At 35.9% G+C, this 23938-nt stretch overlaps 1 protein-coding gene and 1 long non-coding RNA gene across 11 annotated transcripts in view; one reads left to right on the top strand and one right to left on the bottom strand.

Moving 5' to 3' along the window:
• Positions 1 to 169: 169 nt before the first annotated feature.
• LOC146759046 (uncharacterized) lies at positions 170 to 7118 on the bottom strand. The gene is made up of 3 exons (XR_014933026.1): positions 6984 to 7118; positions 4869 to 4931; positions 170 to 250 (listed from the first exon to the last, which is right to left on the bottom strand). It is a non-coding gene; the product is annotated as an uncharacterized LOC146759046 (long non-coding RNA).
• ADGRL2 (adhesion G protein-coupled receptor L2) overlaps positions 6591 to 23938 on the top strand; it is a 373380-nt gene continuing 356032 nt past the window's right edge. For 6 of the 10 annotated variants that reach the window (XM_085512238.1, XM_085512236.1, XM_085512214.1 and 3 more), the window contains exon 1: positions 6612 to 7003. The gene's annotated coding sequence lies outside the window, so the exon portion shown is untranslated. Of the gene's footprint in view, positions 7004 to 23938 lie in introns of all 10 variants that reach the window. The other 4 variants (XM_085512226.1, XM_085512232.1, XM_085512213.1 and 1 more) reach the window with 2 other exon arrangements.

Here is a 23938-nt window from a genome sequence, read left to right as displayed (position 1 = left end):
TGTACTGATAATTGTGGTGTTTGGGTTTTAGCTACAGTTTTAAAATAAATTAATGATAAGTTATGAGAAATCTGGGAGCTTTTATTTCATCTGAATGTGTTTGCTTATTGTTCATGTCCACCAATACTGGAAATGGGAATAAACAAAAACAGCACAAACAGCAAGCACTTCCTTGTCTTCATGTTCATCTGTCTTGTAGGTACTTAGCTGTTTCTGCTGGACTGTGGACTCCCTGGAATGTAGCAACGTCCTATGAAGGTGATAGCCAGTTGTTAGAAGGTATTTGGCTTTTCTGCTGCTATAACCATGACTGCTTCTTTGCTACTTTTTCATTGTCTAATCAGCAGAGAATTGTTAACAGGTTGTACAATTTCTGTGCAAGAAAGTTCACGTGGATCTAAATAAATCAAAGTGCCCTCTGTTATAAGTGAATCAAAATCAAGCCTCTTGTTAAGTAAAAAATGTTTTTGCATTTCTTTGTCCATTTTCTTTAATCTTTCTTACATCCTTCACTCTGACACTGCCTGACTTGTTCTGTGATCTCAGTCAAGCTAAAAGGTAATGCTCTTTTCTCATTCTTTTACTTCAGAAACATTTTCTTAGTAAACTCTACTCTTGTCTCTGTGTGCTATGTTATCTTGTACCTTTCAATACTCCTTTTCGTTTCTTGTCTTGGATGGAGGGCCTAATAGGTTCTGTGCCAGATGCCAAAATAATCACTGCACCCACATCATAATCTTTCCTGATAAGGCATGTTGCAGAATAAAGGGTGGAAATGGAAGGACTACACAGTGAATGAATGGACAGCCTATTCTTAGGTGACACGCCATTGAATCTGCTCAATTCTTTGTCAACAACAAAGACGCTGATTGGCACTAAAAAACTGGGAGGGAGAAGACATATGATAGATCAATATGTTCAATGCAAACTAGGGGAAAATGTAAGGAATGTCTTGAACCTAATCTTCTAATTGCATAGGGGACCAGGTGCAATGGCTATAATAAAAGAATAATTCTCCATTAAAATGCAGTAGGTTTTTGTTTAGTTTTCTACTCTTAACATGAATTTGGGAAGTCTGTTTTAAAATTTCACGGTTCTGATGGTTAGAATCATTTCTGCATTTCTTATCTGAACACAAGATGCTTTTCTTTTTTTTCAGATTCATCACATAAGTTCATACAGATGTTTTCCGACCTATTGTATAATAATACAGTTATAGACATCAGCTATAGTGCCTTTCAGCTTTGTGCATTAAATTACAAAGCCAGAAAAACTTCTTAATTCCACTCCTGGAGTGATGGCTCTCCAGTCTGCTGAGCATTGCAGTTGTCTTCTCAGCTGTTGTTTTAGATTCGGCATATTTTCTTGACTCTGAGTGTCAAAGACCATGCATGGGATTTCAGACAAAGCCACACACTCAGACATTCATGCCTGTATGGAGCATGACTATTTCTCTTCTTATTATAAGCACATACAATATCATATTTTATATGTCCTTTTGTGTGTGTGTCTACAAAATACTTGTGCATGTATGTTTTATGTAACAGAAATAAATCAGTTATTCATTTATTTTTTTTTTAATATTTTTTTTTGTGACCATTTTCTGGCTTAATGGAAACTACAGAATTCATACTTCATTTCTTTATACTTGGACTTTTTTTTTTTAATGTCAATCCCAAGACTGATTTTTAAGGATTCCAGCTAGTAAACTTCCTGCAGTTTGATGCTGCTTCTTTCAATACCACCTGTTGTCATCTATCTGTCAGACAATCTCTTCTTACCCACTTTTCAACTCTTCTCCTCATCCCTGATTTCCTATGTGATGCTGTATCATATGTAGCAAAGAAATAAATAAGATGTATCACAAATCCTTTGTCTAGAAATCAGTTATCTCATTAAAGAGAGATAACAAATTTATTTGGCACAATCTATCTTTAGTAAATCCTTTTTGCTTGCTATCCCATTTTCCATTTACCACCCTGCCTTCAATTACATTTTTCCCCTCAATATTTTTTCTAAAGCAAGTGAGGTCAAACTAAAAGGTTTGTAACTGCATGGGCCTCTCTTAGAAACAGATAATGTATTTGCTGTTATCCAGTCAGCCATGTCTGAGCTCCTTCCAATTGGGTTTGGAATTTCATGTTCTCTTTCTTGTAATTGTGGGGTAGAGTTTATTTGATATCTCTTCCCAGTCTGGATGTATGGTGCTTTAAGCTTTGTTTCCAGTTTCCTAATTTCTATAATCTTGACTTCGTTTCTATTGTTTATCCTGTTTCCTCTGTGGTCAATATTACTGAAAACATATGCTAAGTAGTCACTGAGTTTTTTAAAAATAGATATTTATTTATTTATTTTCACTGAATCCTTGTTGTATAGATGTCCCATGTTTTATCTGTTCTCATCTTGCTTAACCCTGAGAAGACTGTTCTGCTGTTTAATATCCATGCCATATTACTGTTCAGTTTGGCTATTGACAATTTTCACTGTACTTTCCACTTGTGACCTCTAAAACACATCTGTGTCTGCTGATATGTCTTTTCTCTAATGTTCTTCTTGAGAAAGGTTTTCATTTTCATGGAATAACTTGACTTCAGATACACATTTCACACGGCTTTATCAACTTAAATGTAAAATAATTCCAAGGCTCCTCCACATTCAAAACCTTGAATAGATTAGTCTATTTTATTTCACTTTCAAGACCTTTTTGGTTACCGAAATCTGCCCTCTGAAATTTAAAACCTTATTTTTACTGATTATTCCATTTCATCATCATCATCATAGTATCATATTATCATGCGGATTGGAAGGGACCTTAGAGATCATCGAGTCCAACCCCCCGGGATTTGAGCCTCTGTGAAGCAGAGCGGCATTCCTACCACTTGCACCACCGGGGCACACATTTCATTTTAATGAGTGAACTCATGAGTTTTTAGACCATTTAGACAGTTTATTAGAACAAAAACAGAAATAGTTCATCTTTCCCAGGCTTTTGACTTGGTGAGCATGCTGACTAATTTGGCCCAAACAGATTATGTTAGATGCATCCTTAACTTTTTCACTTCATTTTAATCTGCCACATTACTAGAAGGCAGATCTACAAGGTCATCTGTTTTAATCACATCTTTCCTGAATAAAAGACACTCTTCGATACCTTGCTTCTTCTACATATTTTCCTCTTCTTAACTGATTAACCACCAGTAATTCCCCTAGCATACATAGTTGAATTTTCATTGACCAGATTTTCTTTTTGTTGCGTACAATAAGAGGTATCAAGATTATATGAGTGTCTACCAAGATTTCCTTGTACTTCTTAAGATTTGTTTTGCTTTAATAATATTTATCTCAATCCTGCTTTTTCCATGGTTATTTAGTGAGATCCAGTTCACAGAAGCTTTGCTTTTTGGTCATTTTTCCCCTACTTAAAATGAAATTATTTAATTACATCAGATTTAGTCAAGTGGAAATTTCCTTGCATCCCTTTCCTACTGTGAATAAATATATATATGCATATATATATATTGTATTAATATATACAGAATAGGATTTTCCTGTATTCATTGTTTCTCTTTAAGAGACTCTCAATGCATGTAGGCATTAATTTTTCTCTTTTTAATTTACTTTACCCTCTGTTCACAAATTATCCTGCATTTTGTTCTTTTTCCTCACAAACTAATCTATCATTCTTACTCATCTTTAGTTTGTAGTCTCCAGCACTCTTTCCTAGAATTAACTTTTTCACTTTTTTTCTACCTTCTGTTTTGGTTTTGTCTGTTGTATTTTTCTAGTCTCCCAGATGGCAAACATATTTTTTAACTTTTCTCTATCTCCCTGTTTCCTGCTTGATCTTTTTCTCTCATTTCCTCTCACTCAACAAGGGTCTGTAAATCCCCAGTTGCCCCATTCAGTTTGCTTTCTCTTACACCTTTTTCCCAAATCCATGTCTTCATTCAACATTGCCTCCAGCCACATCTCTCTTAAGGTCTTCTCTTTGTGAATTTTAGCAGATGACACTTCAGGCATACAAATATTTCCAGAGAATAAGACACATTCCCTAGTTTCCACAATCAGTTCATATTCTCCATATTGTCATTTACCATCCACAACTGCCTTGATTCCTTACATAGGCATTTCCTCTCACTGTACTTTTAAGGTGAAAGTCCCCCTCTATTTTCGTTATTTCTCTCTGTGTGTGGGCATATGAGTTTGGGGTACAGACTTATTGTGCCATTATCAGCTTGGCATTCTAAAATGCTGATGAGCATATCAAGGGAGTAAAGAGAAAAAGGAGCAAATTTGGTTCACAGTCCATATTTTTCAAAGTCCTCAATCAGGATGCAGCTATATACAGGTTTGACATTAACACTTGACTTCTCAGTGCTCTGTGGGAGTCAAATTAATGTTATTACCTGATGAGCAGTTATTTGGGGAAAAAATAATAATAGTAATAATAATGAAAATAAGAAATAAAATTTGTGGTCCAACATACAAGTAAGATATGACCAAAGAACATGTTGTGAAGTTCTAGAGAGTGCACAGAGATGGATGGGGTTTCATGTAGGTTACGTGTTACCCAGGTAAATATTCAGATGTACAGTGTGGTTCAAGGATTCTCTCATCCTAATAATAAAACAATTAATCTTCCAAACCTTGTCCAGTAAACTGAGCACATTTCTCAGAGGAAGCATTTGTTTATGGGGCTCAGGCAGACACCAATAACTGTGTCACATCACATTTATTACAAAATCCAAATATATTCTCCTCTACTTTGTCCAATATCTATGTGATCATTTATCTGCAGCAAATTTTACTGTAAATGTGATTATTTCCAAGAAGCAATTTCTCATGACTAGATTAAGTATAGTACTTACCATATATTCTGTTCAGGCAGAGGCATCATTTTGGAATCTGCATTATAAGTAAATGTTGGGATCCTGCAGAGAAAACTCCATAAGCTTTAACCTCAGAAATGTGGCTCAGCAATGGATATACAACAAATGTTTGTTGGACTGAACTCAATTTGCAGATGAGCTGGAGACAGAGTTTAGCCCTTGTTGTCTTTACAGTTTCAGGTTATTGATCTCTGAACAAGCAGTATTTTGCAGAAGACAAGATTCTTACAAGCCAGAGTTCAGCTGAACTGTTTCAACTGCCAATACAGGATAATTTGTCCCACCAAATCTCACCAGATGCTATTTCTCAATGAGTAGGTATCATATTCCTTCATATTTTTGACTGCTGAATGTGGCAACGTGTGATCAGCTGTTCTGCTTTGCTTTCATAGAATCACAAGGTTGGAAAGGATCTACAAGATCATCCAGTCCAACCATCATCTCATTACTGTTGCTCCCACAAGATGCTAAGCCATATCTCAGAGCTCCTCATCCAAATGCCTATTGATCATTGTCAGGGACGATGACTCCACTACCTTCCATTCCTAACTTTTGTGATAATTTCCAAGTAGTATGACTACATGTGAAAGATCATAAAAGTCTACATTACAGAATCATCAAGGTTGGAAAGGATCATTAAGTTCATCAAGTCCAACCCATCCCCATTGTGCCCCTCAGTGCCACATCTTCAAAGTTCTTGATTGCCTCCATAGTGACTCCACCAGCTCCACCTGTGCCAGTTCATATTCACCTTTCTTGAGAAGAAATTTTTGTTAATATCCAAATAATGTGCAAAATGCTGCTCTTTCAACTTGAAAATCACCACAATATTAATTCATTGCTTCATTCCTTCCTGCTACCTCCAGCCCTTAGCCAGGGGACACACAAGAAATAACCAGTCTTTCCAGAGACTGCCATACACCCTAGAATAGAAAACAGCTACTGCAGTTTCTGAAATAAGCAAAAAAGAGTAGGCAATCTACTCGCTTTATCCACTTAAAAAAAAAAAAAAAAAAAAGTGAAAGTAAGTTATTGAAGTACTCTAAACAAAAGAAACAAAGTTTAGATCAGCTTCCTCTTGGATTGGATGCAGGTTCAAGAGGGTTGAACATATTGTCATATTTCTCTAATCAGCTTAAGTACTGCATTTAAATCAAATCAGGAATGTGCAACAGGTAATATTTGTGATATTTATGTTAATAAGGGAGAAATTCTGAAGTGTTTGAATGCAAATTTTTTGTCTCTCTTTGTCTTGATTGATTTTAGATAATGTTGAAACACTGGCTGGCGCAAACCCCACCTTCTGCCTCCTGCACAGTAGTTTCAGTGCTGCTTGCATGTATTTTAAAGACACTTGCACACTCACAAATAATAAATCTGTCAAGGGACACTTGCAAATATCCCATCTCAATTTGTGCAAGTTACTCCATTCAAAATATTTCCACGCTTAAAATCATTTAGCAGGTTTTACCAGATTTATAAGCATTTGAGACTTGCAGTATAAAACCCGCACTGCGTGACAGACTGAGTTATTAAGTGTTTATAGAAATCTGATCAAATGGACCATCAGAATTTGGGGGGAGGAGGTGGGGGAAATCTGTTACCAGCTCGGCCATAATGACAGCTTTCCTCATCTCGCAGCAGTGACATGAAGAGGGAGCTGTAGCTCTTCCGAGGTACAGCGCTGCCTGAGCTGCGTATCCAACTGAGCGTCTGCTCTCCTCTCTTCCTCTCTTCCTCCCCGCTCTCCTTCGCTCCCGCTCTCCTTCCCTCCCTCACTCACTTACTTTTCCTTCCACTCCCCCCGACTTTTTTTTTCTTTTCTTTTTTTTTTTAATCTCTGTGCCCCTGTGCCAGTTAATTTAAATGTATCTGTTCAAGTGGAGATAATCCATGCAAATCAGAGGCACTGGCTCCCAGTGCTTGATTCACAAAGAGAACTCAGCTTCAGGAGGTCACTCGTTCACAGCTGCTCCTCCCATTATATTTTTCCCTTATTGCAGAACTGCTGCATGTACACAGTGACTGAAAGGACTCAATTTACTGCAACTGCTGCCTGGTTTTACTTACAACTTTCTTTAAAGGGGGACTTACCTTCTATCAGTCTTAATAAGGTAGGAAGTCTGCTTCTTCTAAAGACGTGTAATGCCTCCAGTGTTTGCTCATTATCAGATCCCACTGTAATGACGTGTATTGTTGCCAGAATTAGGTCCTAATAGAATTGTGCCAGGTGCCTAATGCTTTTGTTACTTGTGTATAGGTGCAACTGATAGAGCGGCTGTTTTTCTGTTTGTATAACCCGCTATATACCCTCCCCCCCCCCCCTCCACCTCACCCCCCTTCCACACATGCACACATTTTCTTTTCCTTTCCGTAATGGCAGGTATGATCTTAGCAGAGCAGCTCTCTAATCTGCAAATTCAATCTTCATGCAAGTTTGTGTTTTCTTTTTAAAACATTTTCTAATGTGCATGTAAGTTTATGCAGTGCTCTGTATCCCCCCAGAGGAAAACAGCATCAGGAGGGCTTTCTGGCCTGAACCCTTATTAAGGTGCTGGTTTTGGAGCAGAACTAACTGTTGAAAGGTTTTAACAGAAATAAAAAGGTCACCTTTAACTTTGCAGTTTTGTAAACAAGGAAACTTCAGGCCAGACTGCAAATGGGCCTGTCATAAATTTAGCCCACAAGATAAACATATTGTTAATAGGACTGCCAGCAAAAGTAGTGAAATTGAACCCTCATGGTTCTGTGTTAATATCTATTGTTTAGAGAGGTTGGAGAGGCAGTGCTCGCTTTGCAAAGTGCAACCCAAGACCAACTGTTTGGATATGATTCCTAAAAGCCTCCTTAAGAAAAGGAAAGTCAGGCACTACTTCATTACTTACTTTCTAACTTTCAGCATCTACAACACTAAATACTGATGTAATGCATCTGACAGTGCTGGTGTTATGAAAGCAAATAGTAACTCTTACATTTATTTACCTATATTTCTTTGAATTGGCTGTCAGAATTTGGGGATGCAAATGATTAAAGTAACTACAAAAACAACTTCAAATGTGATAAATTCCAAATAATGGACCTGAAGAGAAATACAGTGAAAAAAAGTTCAAAATTATTCTGATTTATGCTTGTCCCACAATAAAGTTCTTGTTTATTTTCTCAGACAGCTGAAGTTGAGAAATGACAATTATTAGATCTGGAGCTTTTTTATTGACTTTCTCCTTAACACAGCCAAGTTAATCAAGAAAGAGCTCTCTGAATCTTTAGACAGAAATTAACATGAATATTTAGTGACCAGAAAGGACAGAAAGAGAAACGTAGATGTGCTCAAACATACCCTAATTTCTTCAAGAATACCTGAGGCATATATTTTCAGTTTTATCTTTCAGGTTTAGATATTTTTAGCTAGCTTGCTTCAGGAGAGAGTACTTGTACCCTATACAAAGTATTTCAGTGCCCCAAACATGCATCTTTTTTCTTTGATATACAGTCTGCTTTTTGAAAAAAATGCATTCTGATTTTGGAGTACAGTACAAACCTAGAGAGCCTTGTCATTGTTAGCATAAAGAAGACATCTACACAAGTATTGCTGTGCAGAGGGCAATCTTTCTTTCTCTGGCATTTGTTAGGTTGCTGTACGTAGAATTTAGCAGATAAATATCTCTTGCTTCATGGCATTTTGGAGATCCTATTGGTATGCAGGTTACCCTGTGAGGATGGCAACTGAAAAAAGAAATATGTTTTATAGCAGTGTGTAATAAAAGCCCTTCACAATGATGTAAGTGGATTCTGACCTTTCTTTCTTATCCTGTAATTAGAATTTGTATTAACTCTTTCAAGTGCAGAGTATTTTAAGTAAATTGATGTTACTTAGGGAGCATAAGCCTATATATTTTTATATAGAAGTTTAAAAGGTAACCTTTTAGAATCCTTTCTAGACAGAGAAGAATAAATATATTCTTGCTAGAAATCTGCTCCACACAAAGAAATTTGGATTTATAGGAAAAGGAGTATTTAATGCATCCTGCCTCTCCCCAGGAAAAAACAATGACGACAACAATAACAACAACAACAACATCAAAACTCTAAAAGAGACTTCTTTAGTACTTGGAAAAAGGAGGGAAATACATTTTAGAGGACTGAACTTAAGGATATACAGTCAGGATTTTTTGTTTGACTAAATCTCTGGCCAGGATAAAGTTGGGAAGTAAAGATGATCCCTGTGGAGTTTTGTGATGCACAGTGACGAAATTAGATGACTCACCACTGGAGATTTGAAAAGAGAGAAAAAGGTTTTTCTGAGGAAGATTTTTTTGTAAATGGAATAAAATATTATAGCAGCATGCAGTTATTTCCGGCTTCCTTTCCACCTTTTACCCAATGGCCAATGCATAACAGGGACAAAAGTGTTCCTTCATGAGTCATCATCAGCATTTCATACAGTTATTTCCAAATGATGTACTCGATTCTACTAGTAGGTTCACCAGGTTCACCTGACATAACTCAGTTTAATTCCTTGATCACTGAAATAAATGAGGAGGAATCAGATGCTTTACATTATTTGAGCTTCTGACTGGATTTTCTGGAAACTCTCAAGGGAGTGAACCTTTATGTTTCATTTTAGGCCACTCGGTACAGTTTTCTATAGAAAATTGTCAGTATCCTTTTATGGTCAGTACCTTTTTTTCTACTGGTGTTTCTTCCTCTGCACACATGCCATTGCTATAGTAACTCAGTCAAACCTCTCCAAGATAAGTTACCCTACACTCCACTGTAGTATGTCTTGCTGCGGTCTATAGGATGCAGTACACTTTGTGGGTGTACGCAGTGCAGAACTCATACTCCCCTCAGGTTCTGATGGTTTTAAGGAAGATAATTTAAAAGATAAATTACCATTTTAAAGGATGCTCTAGAGCTTGTTAATAAGTTCCATCCAACTTCTTAAAGTTCTTAGTTGCTTTCTTCTTTAAAGTCATGCATTTGCTGAACTATATCTTAAAAATATTCTAGAGAATGAAGAAAATTTGAGAATCCTAAAAAGTGAGTGATAAAGCCTTTGAGAAAATGCACAGCTATAAATGGGAAATCTATTTGTCAACAAAATCCTCAGTCAATGCTTTTTTATTGTTTTTTTTTTCCTATAACTGCAGAGAAAGAATAAATTCCCCACAGCTTCTCATCAAATCCCATACACAATTATATCATATTGTCCTTTTTTATCATTGCCTTGTTTTGTGGAGTACATTGTTAAAATATAACATTGCAGAGTACAGATCTTGCGTTTCTTTCACAGATAAAGCGTGCTTATACCTCTAGGGGTTAAAAGCTGAATCAGATCTGTAACTCACCTACTGACAGCTTTTCAAGTTGCTATTTATTTATTTATTTGTTTGTTTGTTTATTTATTTGTTTATTTGTTTTGATCTGAAGATTTGGATTGACATCCTTTTATATGTTTGGAATTCTTCAGCAGATGTAAAGTGCTTGGTAATGACTGAAATTAACCTGAGGCTTTATATATCCGTCTTCCCCAGGAACTCCACTGAAGTTTCAGTAACAGTTGAGGGTTTTATGCAAGCAACTATTCTCACGAGAGCACTTTATTTTTCTGTCCTACCGTACTCCCTTTATCATTTCTTAGAGGTGCTTTAAGCCACTTTGGAACCTTTTTGCTTCCCTCTTCCCCCAGTACATGTTCTGGGGAGTCTGCATGAAAATTTTCCCAGCTGAAATGCACCAAAAGAAGGGCAGATACAAAGAAAATAAGTGGAGTGGAAATGAATCTTTAAATGGCAAGTCTGTGAAACATTGAACATGGTTATCTGACGTTATGTCAGAGAGTGTTATCTCTTGAGAAGAAATGAGCAAGAGCAGTCCACACAGGAAAAGTAATTGTTGCTTTACTTCTGTCTGTTTATTTGGGATAGCTTGAACTGTCTCCCACTTTTTTTATTTCTCTCAGTGTGAAAAGATAACTATAAGAAATGCAGCCAGTAGGCATCTGACTCAAAAGCTGTGTTCATTTGACCTTTGGACATAAAATATCTAATGTAAATGAAAACCTAAACAACGTCAAACATCACTGAGTACAAGAAATACTCAGAATGTGGGTCAGCAGAAATTCAACACTTTCAAAACTAACAAAACCTTTGAAATTGCTTGGCTACATTAACATTTATTTCTCCATTCTGCACTGGAGTATCAGGTGCTGAGGTTTTGTCCGGTGTATCTGAGGCAGAAGATCTGTGGTGAAATTCTGCATTAGTTTTAACAACTGAGATGAAAATGTTACGGAGAGGAATAAAGGGGAAAATGAGGGTAAGGGATGCTTACCCAATCCATAAATATTTCTTCAAGGTTAGGTTTAATAACTCTACAAAGTGTACATGGGAATTTAAGATGTATTTAAAGTCTGCATGATGTTGCCATGCATTTATTTAAAGCTTACATTTATCATATAAAGGAGTTCCTCCTCCTTTCTTTCTTAATTCTGCTAGTTTGGTTGGTTATTCTTTCTTTTACTTAATGTTTTTTTAACCTTAGCTGGAATGTTATATGAAAATGCATGGATGTGAATGGATAAAACCGGATCCCTTGGTAGCCGACTATTCTTCTGTACTTCTCTTCCTACCAAGTTACGAAGGAGGAGTGCAGAGGAGACAAATGCATCTTATGTGAGGTAAAGAACTGAAAAAGGGATGCAGTGTCTGCCACTGGAGAAATAAATCTAGTTGCAACAGGCCACTGGAGCCAAGACATAGATATCTGAATTGCCTCTACAGAAAAGCCTGTGACTAAGAAACTGTGTTAGGGAAAAGAATGAAACACTGATTCAAGGCAAGTAAAAGAACCCGTGCAATTACTGTTACCTAGTCTTTGGGTTAGTGCTAAGTTTATAGAACAATAATAGTATAATCTTAACTGACAACCTAATATTAAACAAAGGAAAGAAATTTTAAATTTGCTCCATTGAATCTGAGAGTGTGTGTATATAATTCCCATCACCTTTCCAGCTGAGAGAACAATGGTTCACTTGGAGGCTACAGGGGAGAGATATTCAGTTTTTCTAGATAAAATTTGTTTTCCACATTGTTTCCAAACTGCAGAAACCGACAGCTGAGTGAGTAGGCAGCATGGAAGGGACCCCATGTGTAAGAGACATTGTTCCATATTTTCTGTTGTTTGCAGTGCTAGTGCACACCCAATTGTTCCATTAGTAAGAATTTTAGCAGCTTCTGCACTTCATCTCCAGTGAGTTGAGGATAACCCCGTGTTTCCTTTTTCAAGGGAGGGAAGGTTCACACAGACACCTGAAAGTTAAGAGAAGCATTGAGCTTGACAGAAAATTATGCTGTGGGTGCCCAATAGCACTGACCAAAGTCATCCCCTAATAGTGTAGACATTTGCTCTTTGAGTCAAACTCAAAAATAAGTGTCTAAATAACAAGATCAGATGACTTGCACAAGTGCATTATGTGGCTAGTTTTTATATGGAGCAGGCAGGAGGACAGACACAGAAACAGAAGAGAACTCAGTTAGTAGGAGGGACAGCCAATGATATTACAAAAGGCTGCTCATGGTTTACATCCAGAATATTTGGGTTTAAATTTTTAATTAAGAAAAACTAAATGCAGCAGGGAATTTATTAGGGTCATCTTTGTCTTGTTTGATATGTACCTTCTCTCTAATGTACCAGTCTCTCCCCCAGGCTCCAGTTTGTGCCCCCAAAAGTCAATCAAATATGTATCATAAAACCTGTTTAATTTCCTACAGAAGATTACAGTAAGTGTGCTTTTAATGTAATGATGTCAGTGGTGGATGATAACATGTATTAAGTAGTGCAAACTGCTGATTATCTGTCAGGATAAATCTGTTTATTTCAGAAATAGCAGTCTGACAACCCCCTGTTGTTAATCATGAAAGTACATGCTAATGCCAGGTACTGTTTGGTTGAGACTCTCAGAGGAGTGCATTTGTTAGATTTTTTCTTTGACAGTCTTTACACAGAGTTTTGCAAATTTATTGTGTACGTATATTTATTTATTTATTTTAGGAGAAAGGCTAGAACAAGGCAAGAACAACTTAGGTTAACTGCAACTCAGAGTAATGAATGACTTGTGAAAAGGGAGAGTGGATTATAGGATTACACAGCAGTTCAGACTGTGCCCACGGCTGGATTCATCTTCTGTAATTTCAGTGCAGACCCATTAGTGATGAACACAGAAATGCAAAAGGAAATTTAAGGAGTTCTTTCTATGTTAAAGTCACTCCACAGTTTCATTTGTTTATGTATTTTTCAGTATTTACAGCAGTACCTAATTATATCCTGGTCTGAAAAGAGCGTCTCCAGATGATACTCACAGCATTCCTCTTTAATGAGACAAATAGCAAAATGAACCAGCCAGCTTTTTTGATGTTGTGAATTTGACCCAGGTTTTGTGTTGCAGAAAATGAATATTACTTATTTAAAAACATAAATGGAATACGCAGGCTTAGCTTACTAAATCATAGGTGAAGAGGTATTTTGTCTGACTTTATTGCATTTTGATCATTTCATGAAAGCTGTAAAATGCTGAATAGCTTAATAAAAAATGATATTTATATTGACATTTCAGGATTCTAAATAGAAGCTCAGAAAATCTAAACAGACTTTAGCATCTCCACAGCTGTTCCTCCAAGCCTATCTGAGTTCTGACTAATTCACTTTTTCTCCCCACATACCCTCAATTGGCTCTAATATAAACATCTCTCTAAAGCAATTTCTCCCCGGAAGATTATGCACATCTTCATCTTAATTCAGAATTTACATGTGTACTTTGCATATTTTTGCATCAGTATGTGTGTTTTAAATTAGATAAAGGTCACTGTCATTCATAATCAAGAAGAAGGTGTATAAAAGGTCAGGATTCAATAAAAAAAAACTGATTAGATGTAGAGGTTTGTTCATATGATTCAGTATATCATTGGATAAGTGGAAATCATGAGTCAACAAATTAACCTTGGTATAATGGGTTACTTGCTTCATTAGGATCAGAAATGAGATTCACGATTTTTTTTCCAATGTACTCCCTCTTTGTCTCTCTAATAAGAAGTACTATGTTGTTGATAACTATGCAACTGAGCATTTTTGTGGTTTAATTCAGCAAAAATGCAACACAAAAGACAAATCTTGTGCTAAAAGGGGAACTGAGGTGCCAAATATGTTTGCTATGATTACAAATATTGGTGAAATGAAAAGAATTTGGTGTAAAAATAGACAAAATAAAATAAAATAAAATAAAGTAAAATAAAATAAAATAAAATAAAATAATGGTCCATACAGGCTTTATCTTTAGCCTGCTAAAGAAACTGTGATGAGTCAGGCAGGCACTCAAAGTCTGGTGTTAAGGTGAGGCCCTGACGCAAGTGAGGATTACCTAAGAGCAAAGCTGATGTTCCATTCCACATATTGATCCTGCCATGAATCTTCTAAATCTTCCCTGGATGTGTTTAAGAGCCATTTGGATGTGGTGCATGATTTAGCAGAGGGTTGTTAGAGTTAGGGTACTATGGTTAGGCTGTGGTTAAATTTGATGATCTTCGAGGTCTTTTCCAACCTGGGTAATTCTATGATTCTATGATTCTATAAATGTTTTTGGGTAAACACTGACAATGCCTCCACTTCCCACTGTAAAAAGGGAAAATTAGTAACACGGCTTATGTTGCAGGAATGTTTTTGCAGGCATGGGTTTACCAGAAGGTCTGAAGAGCTTTTAGGCTTGCTACTAGTGCCCTCTTCATCTCATCAGATTTCTGTTCGCTTATTGCAGTCAAAGAAGCAGGGCTGTGGGTCTCTGAAATTGAGTAAAACCTACACCTGGTAACATCTCATGATTTTCCAGTAATATTCTCCAGGACAGAGGTATAACAGCAGTGGAAGGAGTCTGCATTTAGAAAGCAATCTGGCCTATGGAAGACAGTAAAATTTATATAGAATGGTAACACACTGTTCTCAACTTAAGGCTGTACAAAGTTGGTGCAGATTTAATGAATGCATCATAAGCTTTTCAAAACACTTTTCGGTAGAGATGAGGTTGTTTGTTTGTTTGTCTGGTTTTTTGACTGGAAAGTTTTGCAACTATTTCAACTTTTACTATTATAGAAAAGTCTACTAGAAAAGCAACATTACAATTAAAACAGTTATACATGTCAGTATTTCAGACATTGTATATTTCTTTAAGCTTTCTTCACGTCTGTGTAGAATAAATATCAAGTTACTACTTATTCACTTTTTTTTCCCTTGGGCAGCATTCTGTAACTATTAAATCTTAAGTATGAAAGAAAATTAGACTTGCCTGTTACCACTATAAACTTACACCCAATGGTTTTCAAATACCATGTAGGTAATCTTTCTTTTGTAAACATAGAGTCTTGGGGTTGCTTATAATTAAAACGTCACAATTTAAGCTGACTCTTTTCTGATCTCCATATGCCTCTTTCTCTCCCAAAATGTAATGGAAAGAAAATACACTGAACCATGGCAAATTTTCCTTATTGACAATATCATTTGGAGTTCATGCAGCTTTAGTACAGCTGTAACAGTAATCCACTATTTCATTCTTTCAAGATTGAGATTGTAGTGTCTGTTCCTCATCATTAAAAGGGTCAAACAACATTTTGCTTTAACCAAGCTTAGCTCACTGTAACAACTAGCTTCTGTCTTTCCTCTGGGAAATGCTCAGGGGTTCATAGGGGCAAGTTGGTTGATTAGTCACCTGAGTTATGCTGTAGGCAGACTCCTGACACAAATTGGCTTTTGAAATACCATGCTCCAGCAACAGTCATGCATAAGTTGTACTTCCCCCAGGGTGTATGTAAATTCATAGGGTGCTCTTGAAGTAGATCTTCCCATCATCTGAAAAGACTGAGCTTCAGCACACATCTGGAAATAGCCTTGTTCACTCTATTTGTAAACCAGAAGATATGTTTCAGGAATTTCTCTAGTGCGATTTGACCAGTTGTGCATTCAGATCACAGCACAAGGCTAGAAACAACCATCAAATAAGCTTGATGCATACGCTGTGTCCTCAGTATTTAACAATTGAAACTACAAATTGGCTTCTACTGTCTACTAAGGTAGACAGATCCATAGGCTTTTTTTTATGTCGAGGGTACTAAAAAAGTTTCACCAGCTTTAATCATTATTTCAATATTTGGGATCCACAATATGCCCAAATCATCACACCTCAGCTCTTGCTGCAGGCATAAAATAAAAGTATGGCCACCTCTTCAAAACCATGACGTCATATGGATCAAGTTACATACTTTCTATTCTGTGGTCGTATGTGACTGTCAGCTGATGGGGAAGATGCTCCCTATAGGTGCTATTCTGTCAATAATATCTCCACAGTAAAAACTAGAAAGAGTCCTCTATACAGAAAGAAAAATGTAATTTCTCATTCTCCATGGCAGCAGAGGACAGTGGGCAGGACAATCTAGTGCACAGTTTCTAAGTGTAAATAAAGCTTAACTATAGGAGTTCTTTAGAAGATAATGCAGATATTCCAGTCAGGTTTGCAAGGGTTTACTCTGTAACATGGTAGGAGGTGATGAGCAAGCGGAAGAGCAGACGAGTTTATGTAAAATGGCCAGACCTCTTCTGAGACTTTTCCCTGAAGCAACACTGTACCAGCTGTTATTGCAATTAGACTGCTCCAGTAGGAAGGAGCATGTCTCTTATTCTTGTGGTATCTCAGACAAATCTTTGGACTGTGATGTCTTGCAGCAGTCCCTGCCCACATCAGCTTACTTGGGCTGTATAGATCTGTCACTGTGCCTGTGATTCATTTAGCCAATAGTGTGTATGTTGGAATCTTTGTGAAGAGAATGTATTGGAAATGAGGAATCTCCTACTTCTGACACTGCTTTGCTAAGAATGCTAGGAAAAGTCACCTTAGCCAATTTTTCCAAACTTGAATTTGTGAATTTAAATTTCATGTTTAAGCATCTAAATTAGTGGTCTGATTTTAATGTGTGCTGACATTCACATTTTCAATTGACTTCAAAGGAAGCTGTGAGCACTCAGAAGTCTAAACCTATGAAAATCAAGCCAGTTAGACACTCAAACTTGAAAGGTTTCTCCCATACTATTATTGTTATTTGCATTACTTTAGTAGCTTGAATCCCCAGCTATAAGACTAAAGAGCTAGGTACTGTACTTTATATTTTTTTTTTATTTTTCCTCATTTCTCTATGGGTAAGTATTCATAGAAGAAAATAGTATTCCTATTATTTGTTCCTTTTTGAAAAAATCTTCTAGGAATTTATCCTTATGAGGCTCTGTGTACTATAAAAACCTCTACACACAATAAAATACGGAGGTCAAATTCATAATTTTCTGTTAAAACGTATTTTAAGCTCATATCAGTTTGAATAGTGAACAAAAAATAATAGTATACTTGTTAAACTTGAACTGCAATCCACCTTTAACAGCTCTTACACAATTCCCAGAGAAATTAAGTTCTACAATGAACCACAAACCTTAGAAACTTTTGTCTTAGCCATACCTTTTCATTTTAGTTATGCTGATCCCTTACCAACAAACAGTAGACTCTTTGTAACTGGAACCTACGTAAAGCTTGCTTTTCTCCCTGTGGATTCAATAACTAAGCTGCTTGGAACAGCTTTGATGAAACCATCTTCTTTTATAGAATGTAGTTCTGGCAGTGCTGATAAATTCCACAAAATGGTGTCATTTTAACAGATGTTTTCTTCAGGAATGTAAGAGGGAAACTGGTAATACACTGGTATTTTCAGAACAAATTTTCATGGAAATGGTTTTTGTTGACATGTTTTTGAAACCACAATCTTAAACAACACAAAATATTTTCATTTTGCTAAATCAAAAAGTGGCTTTTGCACCCACAATTAATTAAGAAATACATCAAAGAACATTTTTAGGCTTTGTTCCAGTTTAAAACTTTTTAAACACTGGATATTTCTGTGTATCAGGGTTTACAGCTTTATGATTCTCTAATCATAACACTATTGCCATTCAGCAGAATTGTATCTGAGGAAAAGCAATTGTGATCTGCTTGAGCTTTTTTATACCTAAACACAATAAACATGTATTATCCATCAGGTCCATAGTCTTAAATTAAAAATGTGTATGTAAGCATTTCTCTAGGAAAAAAATGTATATATTATTATTTTTTTAATATTAGAGCTTTTACTGTCTTTCAGTGGTATGGCCCATGGCTATGGCATCTCACCACAGGTATTTCCCAGTGCTATTAGTCAAACAGTGCAATTTTAATGTCTGTATAAAGTGTAAGTATTGAGTTTTGTTTGTTTGTTTGAAAGGTTGTATGGTGTCGGTTTGTTTGTCTGTTTAAATCAGGCAGGTGGTTAAGACCAAGCACTAACTGATTAATAAGTCTGTTCAAGCAGGCCTTCATTCAATCATCAGGAATAAGTGCTCTGTCTGCTTGATAAATATCCAGGCTAAACACAATGTCCTTATTTGCCTAATACTAATTGTTTTAATGGGCAGTTCTTCATAATCTTTAGCAGCTATAAATTGATCTCCAGAACTCAGATTTCAAAGCATTGTCCAAGTATTGCTAAGAATCCAACTTGAAGTGCACTACAGTTCAAAAGAAGGAAATTTTTAATTTACTCCGGGGACCAAATTTATTAGACATAGTAGTGAGGATTCCAGAAACACCAGTAAGTCAAGAATATTATTTTTCCATAAAGCAGATAATATAGTAATCAATTTAGACAGCCACTGTATGTCTTCCAATACTCAGGATTTTAATAAAAGTAATCATCAAGATTTAGACTTTCAGACCTTTGCATCTTGAACCATTAAAAACAATGATACATGATTTTAATCTGTTTGGGGTAAACTGATTGATTTCTTGCTTGCAAATTTCAGAGTCTTCAGATAGATCAATTTTCATGTTTACCATATATAATTATTTTCTGTTTCCTTCTTTTTTAAAAGGCATGGATCACTTGGATCTCCCTTTTTTTAACTGATAATTTTCTGACAGCACATAGGAACAAACAAACAAAAAAAGAAAAACAGAGGCATATTCTATTAAGGGTTTAGCACAAGTGTGTATGTCCTCTGAGTGCAAAGGGTTATGCATGCCTCCTTTATCAGGTGGTACATTAACAACACAACTTTTTATGCATTTTATTCATAATGTTCCATGTAATTGTAAACCCGAGAATGGATAGGTAAATGAAGTTGGCCAAAAATGAGGAGAAAGGCATATGCTCCTGAGCAAAAGGACCCAGACCTATACCTTCTGTAAGATCTGGGGAAGTCATTCTTTTGAAAACTGAGTTGAGAGGTCTAATGTGATAATAAAGGCTCACAATTCTAGCAGGTTTCCTTACAATTGTACTTCAGAAACGTGAGGTGTGAAAGAAGGGCAATCTGTGCAAGATACTAATTACATTTAAGTCATCTATCCAAAGCAGTCCCTAGTTGCTTGTAAAATGCTCCATGTAATTACAGTAACTACGCTTTTTAAAGCAATTTACACATTAGCCTTTATCTTGGGTCTCTATTTGTGGGTGCATTTATTCTTTAGCATCAATATCCTTAAAATATATGTTAAAAACTATATGAATGTGCAGCCATATAGACCCTAAAAAAATTCCATCTCTAGTATTATCCTCATGAATTCCTCTTGCCTTTTGGAGGAGCTTAGCTATAATCAAATATCACACTCTAGATGTTTAGCTAGCATTGTTCAGTGACCCCAGCGGTATTTCACAACCACATTTAAAACTGTTAAGGAGTTAGGAGTTGATGCAAAATCAAACCAAGATATATTAAAATGCCACTAGGATAAAATAATATTAAGGGCTAAACTTTGTCCTTTGTATGTTACACAGGTGCAAATGTCAAACTTGGCAAATCCTTTCAAAACTTTCTGAAGCATAATCTTTCCAATCTTTTCTAGTTTAGATTTTCCTAATGCAGGAGGCATGTACGTAGTTACAGGATGAACAATGGCCAGATAAAAGGGGTCTGGCTCACTCTGGTGATATTCTAGTTTTAAACAAGTGTCTGCAAAGTTTTCAGGGAAACTGAACATGCTATTTCATTAAAGTTTTACTGGCTAAAAACAGAATAATTGCAAGGAGTGAATCAAACTCCTTGTATTCAGTAAAACTGTTCCCATTAGAGTCACACAGTGCAGCTGCAGGTAACTGTAAGCATTTTAGTTGTTTTATTCTGTTTGTTCAAGGTGCTTTTCTTTACTGCCAAACACAGTAAAGCTCCTTGGTTATTCTGCATCTCATTCTTACCAAGGCTATTACCCTAACTGGGGCTAATAATATGAAGCATGTTCATGTTTGTTTAGGAAAATAAGGGTCACTAGAGATAATCCAAAAGTTGTTCCACAAATGATTATCAAAGATGCTGTTTTCCAAAACAGTCACATATCAGAAAGAGGGCAAAGAACCTGTAACTCTTGTGATTGATCCGCTGTCAAGTCATGATTGCTGTCACCAGCAGGGTTATGTTCCTTCAACAAAGCAGTAAGCTTTGATGCATTTTAAGCTAAATAAGTCAGGCTTCCACTGTCATATTTGCTTTCTTATCTCACTCTATACTTCATTCTCTCACATTAGAAGAGATAAATTTTCAACTGAAAAGAACAGATGACATATACAATATCCTCATATAGTACATATTATGGTACTTTAATATTAGTGCCCCTTACATATTGCCATTAGATTTATTCTTAGCTATTGTTTCTGGCTAAAGATCTGGTTCTGCATACACTACTTTGTGAGGAAGAAAAACATGTGTAACATCAAATATTATATGTGAGTCTCAGGAATTTTCATAACTGGGTTTATAAGCCCTGAAATCCCAAGCACTTACTTCACTTGACCTGTGTGAGTTACAAAATGATTAAACTTTTAAACGTTACATAGAGACCAAACTGTATCTTTAAGAAATCATAAATAATGAAATAGAGGATGATTTTTTAATAGATTTGAAATGAAATGCTTGCATATGATTGTGTTTGAAGACTCTCTTGTACCATCAACCATCATCTGTTCAGTAGTCTGTGGTCAAGGATGGTCAGGGCTCTTTATCTATTCAGGAAACTCTGTTCCTTGCCTTTGAAGGTGTTCAGAGGATAAACTCATACATAATACTCAGATATTCCTTGCACTTTTCTAAAGAATGCCAGAGATAAGTGGTTGAACTTCTTAGGAAATCTTTGCATTTGTTATTTATTACCGGGTATTTTCAGGGGTTTTGTTTTTAGTTTTTTTTTTCCAAAGACATTTGTCAATTAAGCTGGTAGATTTCCTGCTTTCAGATCATATTATGGTACATAAGGGTAAATTAATATACATTAACGTAAATAAAATTTGAGGTAAGTATTCACTTTTTGTCACTGAATTAACTGTTTGTCCATGATCAAGTGGTTGTCAGCTGTTGACTTTTGCTAAAGATTCTTCACTTAGTGTCTCTCTTTATAAAGTCCTTTTGAGTAGCTTCAAGCTACATTTTAGTTTGATTTGCATAAAAGGTAGCGCTCAGTCTTCTTTGTCTTCATGGAAAAGCATTCCTGACCAAACAGTGGAAAGTGGCTCTTCCCACAGTGGTCTGTCATCTTCTTTTGCCAGAAGTTTCCATCCTCATGTCTCTACTTATGGAGGAGTTTATGGTACACATTTCTTTGCATTGCAGACAAAATGATCTGGGAAAGCTTAATGGAATGTCGAAGGTGAGTATGAGCTAACATAGCTCATTTTATTTGAAATGAGTTGAAAACATACTCCAGTGACCTCCTTCCTTTGTCAAAGCTCTGGTGTAGTAGCTTCATACGATGGAAAACAGCACCAACCAATTCACAGAGATCTTGAAGAAGACTTTTATCTATATCCTCTAAAGCAAGTTCATAAGTCACATTACCTTCTCCACAGCCTTTACAGAAAAGCTTATATCAACAGTAAATGAAGAGCTGACTTTTAAGGGAAGCCAAGCAACAAGCAATGAATTACAAGTAGGTAACATAGGGTTTTTTTGAAGCTATAACTATAGCCTCTGTTGGTCATTTCAATTATTGAATATCTAGGATCAAAATGTCCAGGCCAAATTTAGCAGTCTCTAAAAGTGGTAGTAAAATGCTGTCTCTGGCAAATTCTCTCTTCTTCAGACACTGGTTCATATTTAAAAATTACTGTAGGTGGTAGACTCTTGTGTTATCTTTAGCAAAGAGACTTCTGGGAGTGAAAGTCCCTTTCAAATAACTGTATTCTGATGCCCAGTTTTTAACCCATCTTTCTCCTTATAAATAACATATGGAAAGCTGAAGAACCTAAAATGCCTCTTGAAATACTACAAAATAATCTCAGGCAACTGATGCCTCCTTTATTTAATGCATTAGTAAGTCAACTGATTCATCTCTGCTATTCTTTTGTCCTCTAATATAATGTTTGAATCAGGAATTGTTAAAGTTCTCATTAGGTTTGTTGTGGGGTTTCATAATGAATTCTTTTTTTGCAAGCAGGAGAGTCTTTTGATTTTTGCTTGCATATTCATAGAAGAACTATGTCATAAACAAAGTCTAAATCTGGTATTACTCTCTTGCTGAGCCACTCTAAGACTGGGTTGTATCCTTCTACACTTTGCCTCATAAAGAAAACAATGTCAATGACAAGTATGAAAGGTGAAGAAGACTGCTATTTAAAGAATAATTTTCTGGCACATGCAGCACCCTTGGAGGTACATGATAAATAAAAAGATTTTGTTTTTCTTCCATAGTGCAAAATTCTGCCTTTGACTATCCCCAAAGAATTGACAATTGCACAAAACTCTGCGCAAGAATGTTCAGTATAAGCCAGCTAAACAGTAGAAAGATAGCACTTTCTATTTACATATATAAATAAAGTACACGTGTATTTTCAGTTGGTTTTTTTTAGCCCATTCTCTCCCTCTAACACAAATGGCCACATGAATCAACAAGATTTATCCCGTCAACATGAAAAGACAAGCATCTATTGATAGGTAATGCACATGAATTCACTGGTCAAGGAAAAGAATTAGGCTTACCTGATTTGTTTCATTCAGCGGCAAGTGTATTTGCTTAGTACAGCAAAAAAAATTCTGTATCTCCTAATGATGTGGAACTGAATTCTTTATCTCCCCTGCTGCTAGCTTGCTTTTAAGGCAGAACTGGAGATATCTATCACAGCTAAATAGGTATTTTGTAAATTGTACTTAAATGTCTTTAAGAAAAGTTCCAAACCCCATGTTGTACAACTATTGCCTGAGATATTATCTAGCTTGGCTGGAAAAACAACTTAATGCTACATTCTTCTCACCAATCAGCAAAACAGAATTTTATTTTTAATCTATTCTCAGATAACAGGCCAGTATTAAAGCTAGAATTTTGCCTTCAGTTTGTCATTTACCGTTACACTATGTGGGCCTTTTTAGGATACTCAGAGAAATGTCAACTATGCACAAAATCACTATTTTGTGACATAATTGATTAGCTGATCAGAGTTTCCTATTCTATTTCTTTAATACATCTTTTCCAAGAATAATGGTTATATTTATAGAAATATAATAATTTTCCATGCTAAAATAAAATGATATTTGACATTAACAAAAGGTCAGGTGTCATACTGTAAGCCACAGTGAGTATTGCTTGTAAAGATTATTGAATTAAATGGTACATATATTTGACAAAGTATAGAATTCAAATAACTGCTGGAGTTGCAGTGCCCTTTTATGTGCCATGGATTTATTGACATTTGCTAACTGTAGAAATGTAAAATAGTTTGCACATAATAGGCATTATCTTTTTCTTTTTTCTTAAGTCTAGCTGTGGAACACATCTATTTTGACCAGTTCATTCTCCTTTTGCACACACATTTAGACAGATATATTCTTGTGGCTCTTGTAGACAAATATGTTCACTTTTTGAAGGCATTTTCACATTGTGCATAGTTTCAAATGAGCTTTTTTTTTCTTTTCTTAAGGGAAAAAAAAAAGTGCAGGTTTGATCCAAGGCTTTT

This window comes from Coturnix japonica, chromosome 11 (assembly GCF_054131305.1).
Source record: "Coturnix japonica strain WE chromosome 11, WE-NBRP24, whole genome shotgun sequence".
Lineage (NCBI taxonomy): Eukaryota > Metazoa > Chordata > Aves > Galliformes > Phasianidae > Coturnix > Coturnix japonica.
This window is presented reverse-complemented; position numbering and strand designations above follow the sequence as displayed.